Genomic DNA, 19,813 nt, shown 5'->3' on the forward strand with positions numbered 1-19,813 from the left:
TGCCATCTGTTGCCATCTTTTCCTCCAGACCACACACCCTTGTCTTCACCACCCGCCACCTTCTTGGACCTGCATCCTTGACAGCTACAAAAATTAATTCTCTTCTGTCCCCACCACACGCTGAGAGTGGGTGTGATTTTGCACATTCACGACTGATTTCACCGCTCTAGAATCACTGGCTTGTGAAAGGCAAGGGGACAGAGAAGGAGCCACCTCACCCCCCTCTGCCCACCCCAATGCGTCCCCCCCATTCACCCCACCCATATGCACACTCCGACACACCCAACCACTTCTCCTTCCCTAAGAGGCTGGACATGTGCCCAGGGATGCCCTGAGGGAGGTTAGAGGATCTCAAAATATGGGGAGTATCTCAGACCCAGAAGAGAAGTGATGCTGGGGGGTGGGGGAGAGGGAAGGATGCAGTCTGAATAATTCATCCGTCCTCCCCAGGCACTGCCTGGCAAAGTGTGTCTAAGCAATGGCAAGCCCACTGCTCAGAGCCACTCAGCCAGCCAGCCGCAGGCTAATGCACTCACAATCTGTTTGGCCAGCTTGATAGCTCTGGGGATGAGGGAGGGGTGCTGGGATGGGGGACTTCCGTTCCCAGCAGGTCAATGGCTTCACTTTGGCCAACTGCACAGAGGCACATTTGCCCACTTTTTGCCCTCTGCCCTTGTGTCTGTGCCCAACAGCAGCCCAAAGGGGAGGGATTCTGCTAGCCCACAGGCATTTAGCCAGTGCAGCTTTCCCAGACAAGGAAGCAAAATGTGAGCAAAGGATTCACTTGCTAAACACTTGCATGGAAGGCACAGGGGCAGCATTTGGAAAGTGGCTGCTGTAATGGGGGGTGGGTGGGATCTGGAGTCTCTGCCATCATACGTGCTCAGAGGACAGCCTTAAGAAAAAGACCAGGAAGCGGGTTGCTCACAGAATCAGGGCCAGGAAATAAGTTGTGAATTGCAGGTAAACAGTGCAGGCATTAGTAGGATTTTTATTTATTTTTATCGATTATGGGTGGGCAGCTCCCCACCCCCCACCCCCACGCTACGCCCATGTCATCAGATGTGGGGCAAAAACCTTGGCTCAGCCAAAAAAGGGATTTGCAGGCCCTGCCAGCCACCTGATCCACGGTGCCTGCAAAGCCTTCCGCAAAATGCTGGGCAGGAAAGCACCTGGCAATTCACTTGCTGTCAGTCTGCAGAAGCCCTTTCCAAAGTGTTCTCCTTTTCCTTTGCCTCAGGCATCACAATGTCTTGCTGGCGTCCACCTCTTCCAACAGCAAGGAGGCAGCAGAGCAGGAAGCAAGCATTTGTTCCAGCCTCTGGGTTTCAGATGTACACATCTCTTTGAAGCCCGAGGGCTTGTCCACACTTGTGCTGTGCCTAGAAAGCACAGGTCCAAGCGGTATTCCTCTCACCCCTCTCTGGGCTTTACCAGCAGCCCTTGAGGCAGAGAGGTTTACTTCAGGGATAGATGAGCCCCCCTCAGGACTGGATCCCCCACAAAATCTGAGCAATATAAGGAAGGCCTTCCCTCCCCCACCACTTTTTTTTCCTTTGTTGAAGGAGGGATAAGCAAATCTGTGGGCCCAATTCCTCCCCACTACCCTTATTTCTTTAGCTGAGCACACACTATACCTGGAGAGCACATTCGGAGCATATTCTTCCCCTCAAAGACTTCTGGGCACTGCAGTTTATTAAGAGTTGCTGGGAACTGTATGAGTGGGCAAACTAGAGAGCCCGCAAGTCTTTGAGGGAATAAGTATGATTTAAAGGATTAGTGTGTACACGTCCAAACAGTCTGACCTACTAAAAAAGGCAGGTAAAAAGCATAAAAGAAGGCAATTCTGAGGCGCATGACAATACAGATGCTGCCCGCTGTTCCTTGGGGTGGTTTTGCCTCTAGTGTACTGAGCTGAGACGTGGGTCGAGAGGAACCAGGCTTAATTCTTTCAGGGAAAGAATAGCTTTAAAGATAGTGTGTGTGTGTGTGTGTGGCCTTCACCATATTTATTAATTACCTCTACACTTTAAATCTGCATGGAGCAATGAACAACTCTGGCATTCTAAAACAATTCCCAGCAGCAGCCATCCATGCTTCTCCTTCAGCAGCCCTGCTGCCTTCCACTTCCAGACATTTTCAATTACAGCTTCCACCAGTCCCAGTTAGAGCTCACAGACTGTCTGGAAGGCACCAGGATGCTGAAAAATTGTCTAATGAGATCTCTTTGCAGCTATGTAAAACAATAGACAGCTACAGGTGAAACTCCAAAAATTAGAATATCGTGGAAAAGTCCATTTATGTAAGCAATTGTCTTCATTAGCTACTGGAGTTTAATATATGAGATAGACTCATGACATGCAAAGCGAGATACGTCAAGCCTTTGCTTGTTATAATTGTGATGATTATGGCGTACAGCTGATGAGAACCCCAAAGTTGAAATTGCTAATTTGGGGTTCTCATCAGCTGTACGCCATAATCATCACAATTATAACAAACAAAGGCTTGACGTATCTCGCTTTGCATGTCATGAGTCTATCTCATATATTAGTTTCACCTTTTAAGTTGAATTACTGGAAGAACCGAACCTTTCCACCATATTCTAATTTTTCGAGCTTCACCTTATATGCTCTGTGTGACCAAATCCATTCTATTATGATTATGATTATCATTAATATTGTTGTTGTTTTCCATTTATTGTATGACTTCTAACTGCACTAATAAACCAGGGATTGGGAATCTGTGACCCTCAAAATGTTGTTGGCTTCCAGCCCTCACCATCCCTGACCACTGGCCATGCTGGATGAGGCTGATGGTTGTTGAGACTCCCGAGAATGTTTGGGGGGCCAGAGGTTCCCCATCCCTGCTGCAGGCATTTGATAGCCTCACACATTGGTACCTTCCAAAGGCCAGTGGGAATACAATGGAGTGCCAATGATTCTATGAACTACAAAATGTTGCAGTGTATCCTTACACCTGTTCACGGTCCAGCCAGCCCTCCTTGGGGATGTTGAAAGGGCCCCATGCAGGGGGTGTTTTTTTAATGCTTTGCTGTTCTGCATGCCCCGGGGTTCATCTAAGCATGGCAATGCCTTCCTCTTGTTCCCCAGTGGTTCAATTTTGGCTGCAATGCTACTGGCACTCAAGCAGCTACATTTGCTATTAGAGGGAATGATGATTAAACCAAAGGTGGTTTGTTGCTTTCAAAGTGGTTTTCAAGGACCATCTCCAAATGGCCCTACAGAAAAGAATTGCCCTTCCCAATGCCCAATAAATCCCACTGAAATGTATTGGCAGAGGCGGCATCCTGCTGAACTGCCCACCTCAGCCCAGGCACTTCCATCTTCACACCCATAAAAAAAAAAACAGCACCGTTTCTAAATGGTCATTAGGGGAATGCATTGGCCGAAGTTCTCTTCTTCCTAGATGCTGCTTTGTATATCACAGGATAAAGCTATGCAAACACTTGTCCTTCCAAGCAAACACATTCCAGCGAGTTGTGAATCTGCACCTTGACTTGCAAGCCTCTGAATGAGAGAATGTAAAAAAAAAAAAGCAAGCCCATGTCCTCCCAAATGAATATTGAAATGCAGAGGGTTGAATGGGGAAAGTGAGACTTAGTTAAAGTCGGTGTGGTGTAGTGGTTAGAGTGCTCGACATGGAGACCAGGGTTCAAATCCCAGCCAGCCATGAAGCTCACTGGGTGACCTTGGGGCAGTCACTGTCTCTGAACCTAACCTACCTCACAGGGATGTTGTGGGGACTGAGAAGGAGAAGAACCATTTGGGCCACCTTAAGCTCCTTTGTGGAAAGGGATATAAATGTAGTGATAAATAAAACGAAATAAGTTTAATTGCAGAGCCCACCTGAAATGCAATAGAACAAATTGGGGCGCAGACACAAGGAGCCCCACTATAGATGAATACAATAAGATCCCCAAGAATGTTTGCTGGCGGCCTTGCATAGAGTCACATTTAAACTGCACGACTGACCATGAATGCTAGTGGCCCAGGGTATCCTCTAGCCTCACTCTATGTGGGCAACTTGCACCCGGATGTAACGGAAGCCACGTTGTACGAGTTCTTGCCTTCTGAACCAATTCTGTCCATCAGAGTTTGCTGAGATGTCTCCACACGCCGATCACTAGGTTAGGCATACATAAATTTTCAACAGCCTGGCAATGCTGAGTGGGGCTTGGATACCATGAATTATGAAGTGATAAAAGGCCGACCCATTCACATCATGTGGTCCCAACGGGACCCAGGACTCAGGAAACCAGGCGTTGGGAACATCTTCATCAAGAAACTGAAGAATTCCATTGATAACCAAGCTTTGTATGATACATTCTCAGCCTTTGGAAATATCCTTTCTTGCAAGGTTGTTTGTGATGGGAATGGATCCCGGGGTTATGGCTTTGTCCGTTTTGAGACCCACGAGGCAGCAAACAGAGCAATTAACACAATGAATGGAATGCTCCGCAGGGACCGCAAGGTGTTTGCCACTTTAAATCTATGGTGCCATAGATATTTTGAATTTTTTTGTTATTAGCAGCAGTTTAAGGGAAAGAAGAATAGCTTAGATCTGATATAAGAATAATTTGATAAGATATAAAGTTATGTTATCAATTATTATGGATTAAGAGGATTGTTTAGATTTGAATTTCTTTTTAAATGAATTCAATTTTTTGAGAGATGAAGTTATTAAAGTAGAATCTGGATTTGGAACCGAAGGAGAGAAGGCAAGGGAAGTGAACTGTAAAGATTCGAAACTAGAAATTTTTTTCTTTATGTGTGTAAAAAAGAAGAAGAATCGTGGTTATGTTTGTTTTTGTTTTGTATAAATGTGGGTGGGTGACGGTATTCTTTGTTATGGAAAATACCAATAAATTCTTTATAAAAATAAATAAATCTATGGTGCCAAGGCAATGGAATTCACCAATGTCTACATCAAGAACTTTGGAGATGACGCGCATGATGAGCAGCTACAGGAAATACTCTCAAAATTTGGAAAGACACTGAGTGTCAAGGTGATGATGGATAATGCAGGCCATTCAAAAGGGTTTGGGTTTGTCAACTCTGAGAAGCATGAAGATGCTCGAAAGGCCTTGCCGGGTCCGATCCTCTGCTCCTTCCTGCCGGCAGGTTATTTCCTGCCCTCCCTTCCACAGCCTCAAACCAGAACTACTTTCTACAGTCCTAGCCCTGCTGCCCAAGTCTGCGCTGTCCCCCGCTGGAATATGCAGCCCTCCAGGCCTCCCTCATCCTATCACGCAGCCAGCCTGATCCGTAGGATTAGAGCACCTCTCAGGCGCCCACTGTCCAACATCAGCACCATGAGACAAGCTTCCACTCAAGCTCCCAGGGTATCTCCCAATGCCCAGAGAGTGGCCAACACAGGAACCCAGACTATCAGCATTCGGGCATCCTCGTCAACAGCCCTTTCACATGGTGTTTCCCAGTTCGGCTGTGAGGAATGTCCAGCCCCTGGGCACCATGGCACCTCTGCCAATGCATCAGGTTGTAGAACCAGCTGTCCCATGTCCATGGACAGGAGCCCCTGACAACATCCATGTTGGCTGCAGCCCCTCCTCAGGAGCAGAAGCAAATGCTTGGTGAACGTCTCTACCCTCTGAGTCACTCATTACACCCCTCCATGGCTGGGAAGATCACAGGTATGCTGCTGGAGATAGATAACTCTGAGTTGCTGCTGATGCTGGAGTCACCTGAATCCCTCCATTCTAAGATTGAGGAAGCTGTTGTTGTACGGCAGGTGCACCAAATCTCTGAAGCATCCCACAAGAGCAACTCGGCAGCATTTCTTCAGTGACCAAGGCGGGCTGGATCCGATTGGTACTGATAAAATGACTACTTCTACTTTGCCTGTTGCTGCAACCGTCACGTCTACACTGCTTGTGCAGCAGCCTTCATTGTTACCATAAATTTGCTGCATGTGGTCTAGATCTCTAAATTAAAATTAACACACACACACACACACACACACACACACACACACACACACACTAAGATTCCCAAGACTCAGAAGCTTAAACACCCTCCATCCTTCTGTCACAATGTAAGCAGAGGTGTAGCGTGGGGAGGGCCAGGTCAGCCATAGCCCTGGGTACCTGGTTTTGAGGGGGTGTGAGCCAGGCGCCCCCATGCAGGAACCCCTGCCCTGCCCTGCCTGCCACTGGGGGTCCCTGGGCCCTGGAGCCTGGCCTTGCCACCATGCCCCCAGCCCCCTCACCAAGGGCAACAGCAGCTGGCCAGGCGGAACAGCACAGCCCTGTGAACCTGGCAGCGCTGAGGGTTTGGCTGGCGTGGCAGGTTTCATTCACTCCCTGCCTGTCTGGTGCACACACACACGTGCGTACCCTAGGCACCAATAAAGGACGCAACACCGCTGCATGTAGGTACTTTATAGCATGTCTAAAGTGCTCTTCCTGTGTGTTCAGGTATGCAGGGGCGGAGGAAGGGGATGCGGTGGGTGTGGGCCGCCCCAGGTGTCACCACTGGGGGGTGTGTGTGACAAAATTCCGGCCAGCACTCACCACGGGGCCTGCAGCGTGCCCAAGCCACGTGTCTCTCTTGGGAGAGACTTGGTGGCTTGGGCGCGCACAGGCTCCACACTGCCCACACGGTCTGCCCGCTGCCTCCCCCCCAACTGTAGGGCAACTGAGTGGGAGGAGGCAGGCAGCCTCCAGAGGTCCCGCCCTCGCCCCACCCCTATGGGCGGCTCGCCCCACCCCTGGGCATGCTGCCCAAGCGGCTTCTTCTACCGCTGCAGGTATGCCACCACCATATTCCACACAGCAACCTTGCCAGGTACCAGTAGTGTTCTTTTGAGCAAACAGTGTGTTGCATGGAAGTACTGAGTGAAAATGTGCCTGAAGAGACATCTGAAGCGAAGGCCTTTAAGTGCGCATGTGCTGATAAAAATAATCATGCGCAGCCAGCCAACCTTTTCAGGTGGTGAACATAGCATGACAACCACACTGGAAAGCCTGTGTGAAGTGGTTTCAGTGGAAAACGGCTAGAGATTGCTCCGTTGATATACAGCAGCATGTTCATAGCCTACACAGGCTGATGGGTCATGCCACATTATCTCAGAGACGGAGTAAGTGGGCACTATTCACTATCATAAAAGCAGAATGAAAAGCAGAGATAAGTGGCCACTGAATATCCTGCTGTGAGTCAGAGAGGGGCTGATCTGGCCAGTGGGCCAGATCCTGATGCCCTCCACCACATGGACCACTTTGACAAATGGGTGGAGTTGCTCACCTGTCAATTGGCTGATTTTTTAAAATTTGTTTTTTATTTCAATTGAACAAAATTAAGTAAAAATAAAAAGTGCATAAAGGGGGGGAGGGGGAAATGTATATTATATCACTATACAGTAAATGCAAACAACTACAATTCCATATATGCTTGTCTAGCATATAGGCAGTGCTTTTCTAGAATAAATGTTGTTATTATCCAAATACTAAAATGCCTAATAAAGGTTTGATAAGTAAGTATTATCCAAATACATATATTGATATTTATAACCTACTATATTTTTTATAAATATTATATTTTTATAAATACTATATTTATTCCAAATATTGTCCATACACATAAGCAATCCATTCATAACTTGCAAGTGTTGTCACAATGTCAATTCATTGGCTGAAGGGGGCCCTAGATTTATCTTTCCAGTGCAACCATATCAGTCCTTTGGCCGCAGTAAGGGCACAAAGATTCCATTTACATTGTCCAGCTGTCAAATTCCATATACTGTATATTCTGGCGTATAAGACTACTTTTTAATCCAGGAAAATCTTCTCAAAAGTCGGGGGTCATCTTATACGCCGGTTGGAGAATCTGCGGTCGAGTATATCTCAAACTCTATATTTTAACTGGAAAAGTTGGGGGTCGTCTTATACGCCCAGTCGTCTTATATGCCGGAAAATACAGTAGTAGGTATGTAATTCAAAAAGAATACATTCCTCTGAAAATTTTTACCTTTTTCTGCACAGTCATGTTTATCCAATCCAATACTTTCTCCCAAAACTTAGTAAGCATAGAACCTTGTAAAAAACATGTGTTTCAAAGAAGTCTTATCCAATTGCCTGGTGGTAACACCATGACCTCAAGGGAAGCACTGGCACCAGACGGGTATCTCCTTTAATAATCAGCTGAAATCATTTGTTTGGGCAGGCTTATTCAGACACACACAACAGGCTGCATGTTTTACTGTGTGTTGTTGTTTTTGTATTGTTTTCTAATGGTTTGAGGCATGTCCCCCCCCCCACACACACACACAAAAGGAAGCACTTTGCACTTTTGTAAACCAGAAATCTGTGCTGGGATGCATATCTGATTTACACCCACATTTCCTCATCAGGTGCAGCCCAATCCTTAGAAATATAACTAGGGATGGCAGAATTATCGTAGTCCAGAGAGGGAAAAGTGCCACCATACGGCAGAGCTTTGTGCCTCTTTCTGCTGTGTGGGCTCCGTCCCCCTGCAAACTCACCTGTTCTCATGAGGACTATCACCATTCAGTCCACACAGGTTCTGCTACATGACACATGACACAACGCATGTCTGTTGCTGAGTGACTCTAGCCCACCCCAGGAAACCTCAGCCGTGCCCCCATCGCCTAGGAGGGCGATTGCCGTCTTCCAACTCCGCCTTGGCATGGTATTTTACAGCATGCCAGCTCTAATCCTGGGACAAGCTGTCTTCTGCTGATGGGGAGTGACTCTGCCCAGCTGGGTCTCTCTCTGTCTGCCTTGTGGGTGCGTCAGCCTGGCCAGTGTCAGCAACTAATCCAACCTGACAGGTCCAATTGCTTAGAAAAGTCCCAGAGATTTCCAGTGCCTCCCGGCTCTGGCTGCAGCTGCACTGACTCAAGAGGAGAGAAGCAGGCAACCCTCAAAGCAGTTGCAGAAGGAGTACAAATCTGGCCTGCATACCCTGAGCATCAGCACATCAAAATATTTGGTGGCCAGAGATACTGGATTTGGGAGGTGAGTAGCAAACCCTCCTCCTTTTCACGAAGGAACCATTCCCACTTACCCCCATCTAAACAATGGAATATATGGTGATACCGGGCTCAATGTAGTTATTCTCTCTCTCCCCCTCATTGAAAAGGAAATATTTAAATTGTATTATGTTTGTAAATTAAATGCACGGCTGTTCATATCTGAGCTGTGAGCTGCCTTGTGAAAATTATGTAGAACGGCAGATTATAAATTTGAACACTGGTAAAAATGAAAACAACCTAACGCCTTCCACCCAGAAGTAGTGTATAGATTTCTCCAAGCTCTTGCATTGGGGTGGGGCAGAGTGAGTGCTATACGCAGATTGTGGGGAAACTGAAATTGGACCACTTGCCTGGTGGAGCGAGTCCTCAATCCATCCCTTGCACGTGGCCACAGAGTCCATCCCAGTGCTGGGTCACCTCGAGCTGTACTGCTGCCTCAGGTGAAAATTAATTCTGCTTCTCCCAACCACATGGGATGGCAGGCAGAAGGGACTGGTCCCTCACTCAACAACACACACGTGTTCCTCGTTGCTGCCCTTCCAGAAGTACCAGAAATTGTAGGGAAGGGAAGGCCTCGTGACTGGGGCAGAGCCGGGAGCACACAGTGGCCCCCTCAAAACAAAATCAAAAATTCTTTCCAGTAGCACCTTAGAGACCAACTGAGTTTGTTCTTGGTATGAGCTTTCGTGTGCATGCACACTTCTTCAGTGGCCCCCTATTACCCCAAACCCTATGGAGGGTAATATCCTGGGACTTGGGTTGGGGAAACCACGTGCACGTTTTCTCAGCCCGCCCCAGTGCTAGTCAAGGCGGCAGCAAACAAGGAAAGATGCTGGAGGAGGGAGGAGGGAGGAAGGAGGGGGGAGCAGTCCGTGGTCCTCGAGTCATCCCGGCATCTGCGCCTGTGTTTTTGCATTTTGTATGCGTGGGGTCATCCCACCCCAGTGGACCACTTTCCTCCTCCATCTCAGTATTTCCCTTGCGGTACTCAGTAGGCAGGACAGTAGGGGCAAAGCTAGAACGAGTTGGCTCTGCCTGCCATTGTCTCTGGCGCCACCTACTGTTGGCCTCCCGCCACGCCGCCCCGGCGCTGGCTGCTGCAGCACCTCGTAACACCCCCGCGATCCTCCGCGCCCTCTTCCGCCCACACTACACCGGTGCCTTCTTCCTCCCCCCCCCCTTGCTTGTCCCCTAGATTTGCAGGTCTCCCTCCGCTCCTGCTCGCCCTCTCCTTCTCTCTCTCTCTTAGCTGCTCGCAGATTGAATTATTTCATTCTTTGTAAACGAGCTTCAGGAAGCGGCAGGGTGGACGAGAGACGCATAGGAGGGCGCTGCTGAAATGAAAGAGGCGGGTAGGGAGGAAAGCTGGAACCCCCCCCCCCCCTTTTCCATCGCCCATCACCACCCTTGCTGGGAATTCAGCATCACCACGCCCTTCCTCGGTCCTTTTGTGCTGCCGTCTGCTGCCATCTAGTGGGAATCCGGATTGTTGCACTTTAAGAAAAGCGGGCGGGGTGGGGCGGGTAGCGATCCTGGTGAGTCAGTTCCCTCCCTCCCTCCCTCGTGCAACACGCAGACTATATTCTTCTTAGTGCTCAGGTCAAGGAGTGTTTCATAGGTTCGAGCTCTCAGAAGAAGGCCACCAAAACGTATTTTCCGCACGGTGGTCCTTCACATGGGTGATAACCCTTTACCCCCCCCCCCCCGGGCCCCCCAAACAGCCGAGACGGAGTGTCTCCGTGCCAGAAGCAGGCAGTGACCACAGCTCCATTCATTCAGGCGGATTAGCGCCGCTGAAGGCAAGATGAGGCTCCACATCTTGTGGAGGGGGAAACACACGCATCAGGTTGGGTTGGCGCCGAGTGGTGGTGCTATCGTTTTATCTGTGGCAAGGCATCTGTGCCAAGTGCCATGCTTGCTTGTGCATGCAGGGCAGTCATCCATCCATCCATTCATTCATTAGAAGCATTTATTTCTTTGTCGCCCTATAAACAAGTTCTCAAACACCACTTGCTCCAGGCAGGCAGGCAACAACTGAAGAAGAACAAACCACCTGTGTTTCAGTGTATCTGAAGAAGTGTGCATGCACACGAAAGCTCATACCAGGAACAAACTCAGTTGGTCTCTAAGGTGCTACTAGAAAGAATTTTCGATTTTGTTTTGACTATGGCAGACCAACTAGAAAGAATTTTCGATTTTGTTTTGACTATGGCAGATACGGAGGTCTCATACACCCCAGGTAGTGTGGATGCTTACCTTGAGCCAGACATCCTGGAGAGTGAAGTCAAATGGGCCTTAGAAAGCCTCGCTAACAACAAGGCCAGTGGAAGTGATGATATTCCAGCTGAACTATTAAAAATTTTAAAAGATGATGCTGTTAAGGTGCTACACTCAATATGCCAGCAAATTTGGAAAACTCAGCAGTGGCCAGAGGATTGGAGAAGATCAGTCTACATCCCAATCCCAAAGAAGGGCAGTGCCAAAGAATGCTCCAACTACCGCACAATCGCACTCATTTCACACGCTAGCAAGGTTATGCTTAAAATTCTACAAGGCAGGCTTAAGCAGTATGTGGACCGAGAACTCCCAGAAGTGCAAGCTGGATTTCGAAGGGGCAGAGGAACCAGAGACCAAATTGCAAACATGCGCTGGATTATGGAGAAAGCTAGAGAGTTCCAGAAAAACATCTACTTCTGCTTCATTGACTACGCAAAAGCATTTGACTGTGTCGACCACAACAAACTATGGCAAGTTCTTAAAGAAATGGGAGTGCCGGATCACCTCATTTGTCTCCTGAGAAATCTCTATGTGGGACAAGAAGCTACAGTTAGAACTGGATATGGAACAACTGATTGGTTCAAAATTGGGAAAGGAGTACGACAAGGCTGTATATTGTCTCCCTGCTTATTTAACTTATATGCAGAATTCATCATGCGAAAGGCTGGACTGGATGAATCCCAAACCGGAATTAAGATTGCTGGAAAAAATATCAACAACCTCAGATATGCTGATGATACTACCTTGATGGCAGAAAGTGAGGAGGAATTAAAGAACCTTTTAATGAGGGTGAAAGAGGAGAGCGCAAAATATGGTCTGAAGCTCAACATCAAAAAAACTAAGATCATGGCCACTGGTCCCATCACCTCCTGGCAAATAGAAGGGGAAGAAATGGAGGCAGTGAGAGATTTCACTTTCTTGGGTTCCATGATCACTGCAGATGGTGACAGCAGTCACGAAATTAGAAGACGCCTGCTTCTTGGGAGAAAAGCAATGACAAACCTAGACAGCATCTTAAAAAGCAGAGACATCACCTTGCCGACAAAGGTCCGTATAGTTAAAGCTATGGTTTTCCCAGTAGTAATGTACGGAAGTGAGAGCTGGACCATAAAGAAGGCTGATCGCCGAAGAATTGATGCTTTTGAATTATGGTGCTGGAGGAGACTCTTGAGAGTCCCATGGACTGCAAGAAGATCAAACCTATCCATTCTCAAAGAAATCAGGCCTGAGTGCTCACTAGAAGGACAGATCCTGAAGTTGAGGCTCCAGTACTTTGGCCACCTCATGAGAAGAGAAGACTCCCTAGAAAAGACCCTGATGTTGGGAAAGATGGAGGGCACAAGGAGAAGGGGACGACAGAGGATGAGATGGTTGGACAGTGTTCTCGAAGCTACTAACATGAGTCTGGCCAAACTGCGAGAGGCAGTGAAGGATAGGCGTGCCTGGCGTGCTCTGGTCCATGGGGTCACGAAGAGTCGGACACGACTGAACGACTGAACAACAACAACAATGGCAGACCAACACGGCTACCCACCTGTAACTGAAACCACCTGTGTGTGAAGCAACCCCCATCTAGGGGCTGGCCTAGAGCAAGCAATAGCCCAATGAGGTAGCCTTCCCTCCAAGTGTCCCTATTCTCCAGGGACAGTCCCGAAATTGCAAAAGCCACCCTGGCTTCCAATCTGATCCCAGAATGTCTCTGTTTCCCCCACCAGTGTTGTCTGCTGAGCTCAAGGAGGTGGCAGAGCCGGCACTTTTCCCAAGCAGTGGCTGTGCTGGCAGCGGCAGCAGCTGTGAAGGAGCATCCCATGGCCACCCTTGCTGGCCTCTTCCCTTGGGCAGTTTGTAGTGGCTGCTGGAGAGCACCACCAAAGCCCAGCCCCACAGGACAAGCCATCTCTGAGGGGCAGGCAGAGGACAGGGCTGCCCTAGGCGGGAAGAAAAGGGGAGGGATCTTGCTCCTTTCTAAAATGTATTTATTGGTGTGCTTTTCTTTTTGTAAACTTACCAAGGAATAAAATAAAACCTGGGTTAAGGGGTTTTCTCAGGGTGGTTGAGGGTTGTGTGTGTTGTGTCTTGTTGGTGTAATGTTGGTGGAAATGCCCTGTGGGGGGACGGGGGCAAAAATAGGGGGTTGAGGAGGGTCAGTTTGGGGGGAATGAGAACATCCCTATTTGTTTCTGATGAATGTTGGACGGTATGCAATAAATAATAATAATAATAATAATAATAATAATTTTTTATTTGTATACCGTCTTTCTATCTTACAATACTCAAGGCGGATTACAAGCAGAAGAAACAAAAAAATGTACATCTTATAACAATCTAATGCAGTGCAAAAATGTGATAATAAAACAAAACTTTAAAATAAGCAACCTACATCAAAAAGTAACATTCAACAATTATTAGAGTCGTATAAAATATTTTGTTGTTGTTCAGTCGTTCAGTCGTGTCCAATTCTTCGTGACCCCATGGACAGTATAAAATATTATCAAGGCAGTGATCCATGAAGGAGAGTATAAAATATTATCAACATATAAAAGTTAAACAGAAATCCACTCAACAGTTACAATAAATAATTTCTAAACCAATCAATAAAACAACAGCAAGCCACAGTACATAAAATCATACAATACAATTTGAGAAGCAGAGACTAGAGGGTGGAGCAAGGCAGGTGGAAGGAGGCCTTGAACTGGTGGAGTGAAAATAAAAGATGGCGGTCATAAGTCAACACAAGGAGTTCAGCCTTGAGAACAGCAGAAGCAGCTGAAAAGAGATTGGTTCAGGGATATTTTTGATAAAGTGTGAACTGTGTGAAGGCACACACATTGGTGCAAAAGGCCAGTGTAGAGCTTCCTTTACACCCCACCGCCATAACTGTCTGTCTGCATATCATTTTAATATACAACAGGCAAAGAAAAGCCTTTGGCAATGGGGTGCTCAGACAGTGAAGTGTTGGGGGGGGGGCTGGTTTATTGCAACAACAAAAGGGTGTCTCATTTTCATCCCTGAAATACTGGATACTGTGTGACGGTCCCCTACAGAATTTAAAATGCTGGGTGTGATCTTTCAGATCTTAAAGAACTCTTCATCCTGTATTGATGTTCAGAAGGAAGATGGGGAGGGGAAAGAAAAGAAGAGAAATCGATGGTGCATTGTTAGGCAGATGTTCACCTCGCCATATCTGCTGCTTTTGAAAACAATGAATCAGGAAGTTAGCTGAATGCAGATACTGCTAATTAGGTAACCAAAAGGCCATGTTGGTAATATTCAGTGAACAAAAACTCCCTCCAGGGACAAAGCATTAAATGAAAAGAAAAGAAAAGAAACCAGCCACCATGTCCTCTGAAAATCTAGCAAACAAGAGCAAAAGTACATCTGCATCTGCAAAACCTTTCAAGTTTCCTAGAACTTTGGGAAAGCAGAGAACAGGTCAGGTAAGGGTGCCCTTTGTGTGAGGAAGTTAGATATTCATTTTTGAGGGGGTGGGGTGGGCACACCAGGTAGCAGGTCTACAGCAAACAAGCAAGCATGGTGATATTATTTAACGATGTTGCCATTTTTGTTAGTTATCATATCCTTGGAGATTTCTTAGTTGGATAGTTGTCTGCCTTTTAAAACATTAATCTACATTTCTTTGATATGCCCCCCCCCGAACATTAAATTGATTTCTGCTGCTCATTGTGGTATTCTAGATATGTCCAAGAAATTATGGACGTATGGCAACCCTACATCAGCACTATACATTTAAAGAATTATTGCATTACTTTAAGCAGTTATGGCTTCCCTCAAAAAAAACAAAAAAAAACCTGGGAGCTGTAGTTTGTTAAGGATGCTGAGAGTTGTTAGTAGACACCTATTTCCTTCACAGGGCTACAATGCCCAGAGTGGTTTAACAGTCAACTTCTCTTCCCAGGAAACTCTGGGAATTGTAGCTCTCTGACAAGTATGGAGAGCTCCTAACAACTCTCAGCACTCTTAAGAAACTACAGCTCCCAGGATTCTTTGGGGGAAGCTGCCAAGGATACTGTAGTTGCATCCTGCATTGCAGATCCAGCATTAAGTAGAAGGGTTGACCTCTAAGGTGCCTCCCAACCCTAAAATTTTATGATCCTACACAGTTTCTGACAGTGGCCACCCACAAGGCACAGATATATGACTTTGCCATAGCTGCAACTGTTGGTTGCTGCTCTAGAGCTTTCCTCCAATCTTTCTGAAGTTCAGAATTATTATTATTATTATTATTATTATTATTATTATTATTATTATTATTATTATTATTATTTGTACCCGGCCCATCTGGCTGGATTTCCCCAGCCACTCTGGGCGGCTTCCAACAAAAATCAGATACAAAAATATCACACATTAAAAACTTCCCAGAAAAGGGCTGCCTTCAGGTATTTTCTGAATGTCAGGTAGTTGTTTATCTGCTTGACCTACCGAGAAGGCCCTCTGCCTGGTTCCCTGTAGCTTTGCTTCTCTCAGTGAGGGAACCGCCAGAAGGCCCTCGGCACTGGATCTCAGTGTCCGGGCTGAATGATAATAATAATAATAATAATTTATTATTTGTACCCCGCCCATCTGGCTGGGTCTCCCCAGCCACTCTGGGCGGCTTCCATCCCCCATGATGGGGGTGGGGAAACTTTGGTGGTGAGATAATAGCTTTATGCCAGGAAATTTCGTGCCTCTTCCTATCATCAGACATCAGGGAATGATTATTGCTCCCTGTTTACTGGCCCACCAGGGAACCAAACCATTTGCAGTCTTTGCTTGGACCATTGTGGTGCTTGAGCCAAGTGTAGTTTTCCAGGGGCACCACTTAGAATCCTGGAATTGCAGAGTTAGAATTTGCAATTTGCAATGCAGGGATCTTAACACACACTCCCCCATCCAATCTGAAACCATACCGGACGCTGCTTAGCTTTGCAAATGTGCTAGCAGTTTTATTGCTGCACCATTTTCCACAGTGAACAGTGAATGGAAAAGGAAAATTGGGGTTGGAAGAATGAGGAGATGCTGAGTGTTATTTCAAGCAGCCCATAAGTGCCCAGGTGTGGTGATGCCCCCCCCCCCGCCATGCATTTTTTAAAGAGACAGATTCATTGAAAAGAGAGTCAATTAATGGCATTGGATATGAAGACTGAATGGATCCTCCAGGTATTCTTTGGAACAAGGCTGGCTCCATTTCTTAGGGGGACTTTGGCAAAGTGTCCCCACCAAAGCAGGATGCAAAGTTCAGTAAGGAATCAGCAGGAGGCAGGCATGATTTGCTGCCGGCTGGGCAAGCGCTCCAGGGAATGGGCTATTGCAGGGTGAGGCTCCTCCCAGACAACAGTAAGAGCCTCACTGGTTACAAGCTGGAGAATGAAGCAGGCAAAGAATGTTGGCAGGCTGATTATATGACAATGAATATTTGTTCTGCATTTATCTTGATTTGCTTGCAGGGTGTTTACATCTCCTCCTGTTAGTCATTTGTTCACTCAACACTTTTCAATGCATTTTCATGCCCCTTTCGATCTAAACTGCGAAAAGCCTATCTGTGGGTGTTTGTTTGTTTTGGGAAAAGTAGATTTCTTATGCTAGAGCGACACAGCCTTTAATCCAATTTAAGGGTGCAAACCTAAAGTTCTCTGGGATGTGCTTGAATCCCTTTGGCAAAATACTGGCAGTCTGGAGGGTGTGTGTGTGTGTGTGTGTGTGTGTGTGTGTGGATGAGAGTAGACCCAAGACATCTTGTTGCCAAACCTTGAAATAAACCATTCTGGTCCTTGGGCTACAGTGGCCGTGTGCCCTGCTTTACAGAGGACATTCCTCTTTTGCAGTAGCGGGCAACCCTTGGTCTACTAACGCGTGTCAGGGACCTTGTGGGAAATTTAAATGGCAACTGCTTTAAGCTGCGCAGCTTGGATTGCAATGGTGCTGCCTCCCACTGTCTCTGGCAGGACCCACTGACATAGAGCAAAAACTTTGCTGGAACCAGCCCTGTTCCAAGGTATACTGCGCCTGAACCTGGAGGCTCCCCTTGGTTTTCATAACTGAGACAGCTGATAGCTCTTCTCTGTGAATCTGTCTATTTTTTGTTTTTTTGTTTTAACTTAAATTGAGGACTGAGCCATGCTACAGGAGGCTCCGCCTTGCTAGGAACCTTCAAGGCTGTCCCAGGCTGTGGGAAAATGGATAACTCCTCAGGGTGATCTGTATCTACTGAGTGAGGTGAATTAGAGATTAAACAGGTGAAAGAGGAGGAAATTGTTTTAATGGGGATTCCAGGTGTTCAGTGAAGCCGGCGCCAGCCAGCAGCCAGGGTCCCTGGGAGAGGGCAGCCTGAAATATACAGATCTCCTACAGGGCTCTCAAACTTTAAAAGCCTCCTTAACATTTTGGAAATCTACTGCTTGAGTTTCCGCATTGCAACTAAAGGCAGAGCAACACGGCACTTGCTGGTTTCCTCCCCACCCTCCAATTGTCACGCTCTGTCCTATTGGCAATGGTGGTGCAACTCCAAGGGAGAAGAACTTCTGAGCAGAAGAGAGAACTGTTCAGCCTTCCTTTTGCCTTCCAGCTCTCCCCAAAAGCCCTACCCCACACACACCCCCAGCTAGTTTAGGAGGGAAATGAGTATTGGGGGACTGAGGCAGTGAAACCTCATTAACCAGCATTTATTTATCTATTTCATATATTTATATACCACTTAATACCAGAACTGTCTCTTCAGGCCCTTCCAGACTGCTGGGGGGTTTGTTTTGTTTCTCTGCAGGTGTATTCTGCCACATGGGGATGTGGATGGCGGCGCTGTGTTTCAGGCCTCTAGAATGAAGCAGATCAGGGCAAGAGGACTCTGGTACATCAAGGGTCAAGTGCTGAGGCTAGTGTGCTGTCCAATTTTCTGAATTGCTTCTCCTCCGCCAGTTGGCCAGGACCTACCCTGAGTTGCATAAATTATGTTCTGCAGATAAAGTGGGAACATACACACAAGACACTGGCCGGCTGCCCACTCCACTCGACCCTGCCCCTCCCGGCTCTCAACAAGGCCATAAAAGGGATGGGATTGAGAAGAGGGTTGGGGGAGCAAGGGAATGGCAGGATTTCAGGAGGCGCTTGGAGCAGGGGACCCTCTGGATGTTGCTGGACCCCAACTACCATCAGTCCACGCTAGCATGGCCAATGGTCATAGGGCGATGGATTGGGTACTGCAGTCCAACAGCAGCTGGTTCCTCATCGTTGACTTAGGACAGTCTTCAACTTGGGGCTCTCCAGATGTCTTGGGAGTTGTAGTCCAAAACGCCGAGAAAAAAAGTGGCAACCTCAGGAGACAAAGGGCTTATCTGTACTTCCTCTTGTCCCGTGGGAGAGCAGGCGAGGAGGAAAGAGGAGACTGAGGCTGCCACCCCTGAGGCCCAGCCTCACATGACGCGCTGGCTCTGAGGGGCCCCGTGAAAATGCTTTGTGCATCTGCATACAATCTTGCTCCTTTCTAAAATGTATTTATTGGTGTGTGTTTGTTTTTCGTTTTGTAAATCTACCAAAGAATAAAATAAAATAAAAATCTCAGGATGTCGGAGGGCTTGTGTGCGATGTCCCGTTGGTGTGGTGGTGGAGGAAATGTCCCTATTTTCATCCGAGGAATGTTGGAGGTATGCCAGATATTATCTAGATTCTGTCATTCATTTATTTCTTGGGTTTAGGGAGCTTCTCTCCCCCCCCCCCATACACATAAATAACACTGTGAACCAAGCTCTGGCTTAGAAGGTGCAACTGTTCTCTGGAATCCCTGGGCCTGGAGAGGAGGGTGGGAAGTAGGGTAGGGAGGTGGGCACTTATATTTCTCTCCCATGTTACTCAAAGTGAGATTTTCAGGTCTGGAGTGGTGATACAATCTCTCTGCCCCATAACCCCTTGTCTGATAAGGTGCCAACTGATGTGGAAAAGAAAGGAAGGAACTTCATTCCTTTAAAGTAAGGCTTGGGGAGCAGCACATGTGCACAGGTTGGATTGGTAATTCAGGCTTCTTGCTTCTGTCCAAGTTAGCATTCGGTTCCTACTTTGGACTCCTTTGCCTTTAATAGCTGCATGGAGCAGGCAGAGCATTCAGCAGGTGTGGCTTTTCCCCGGCCCCTCTGATTCCCTGGCTGTCATGGAGCTGCTAAAAGCCAAAGCGTGCACACACCAAGGTTTGCCAGAAAAGAAGGCGATGGCCTTAGTTTATATGTGGGTCATAAAATGCACAGGCCTGCCCTGGAAGGAAAGTGGAGTCTTGCTGGTTAGAGCATGAGGGGCTTGGAGGTAGAATGCTTGGGTCCTAGGAGGCCCAATACATTCACATGAAAGTCAAAACCATTCTGGATGTTGAGAGCCTAGGGCTTGCTGATCAGAAGGTCGGTGGTTCAAATCCCGGCGACGGGGTGAGCTCCTGCCCACCTAGCAGTTCGAAAGCATGTCAAAGTGCAAATAGATAAATAGGTACCGCTCCAGCGGGAAGGTAAACGGCGTTTCCGTGCGCTGCTCT

General features: G+C 47.4%; 1 pseudogene; it reads left to right on the forward strand.

The window, feature by feature from the left end:
- Positions 1 to 3,993: 3,993 nt before the first annotated feature.
- Positions 3,994 to 5,826, forward strand: LOC117060831 (annotated as a pseudogene).
- Positions 5,827 to 19,813: the final 13,987 nt, after the last annotated feature.

The sequence above is a fragment of the Lacerta agilis genome, chromosome 16 (genome assembly GCF_009819535.1).
Source record: "Lacerta agilis isolate rLacAgi1 chromosome 16, rLacAgi1.pri, whole genome shotgun sequence".
Taxonomy (NCBI): domain Eukaryota; kingdom Metazoa; phylum Chordata; class Lepidosauria; order Squamata; family Lacertidae; genus Lacerta; species Lacerta agilis.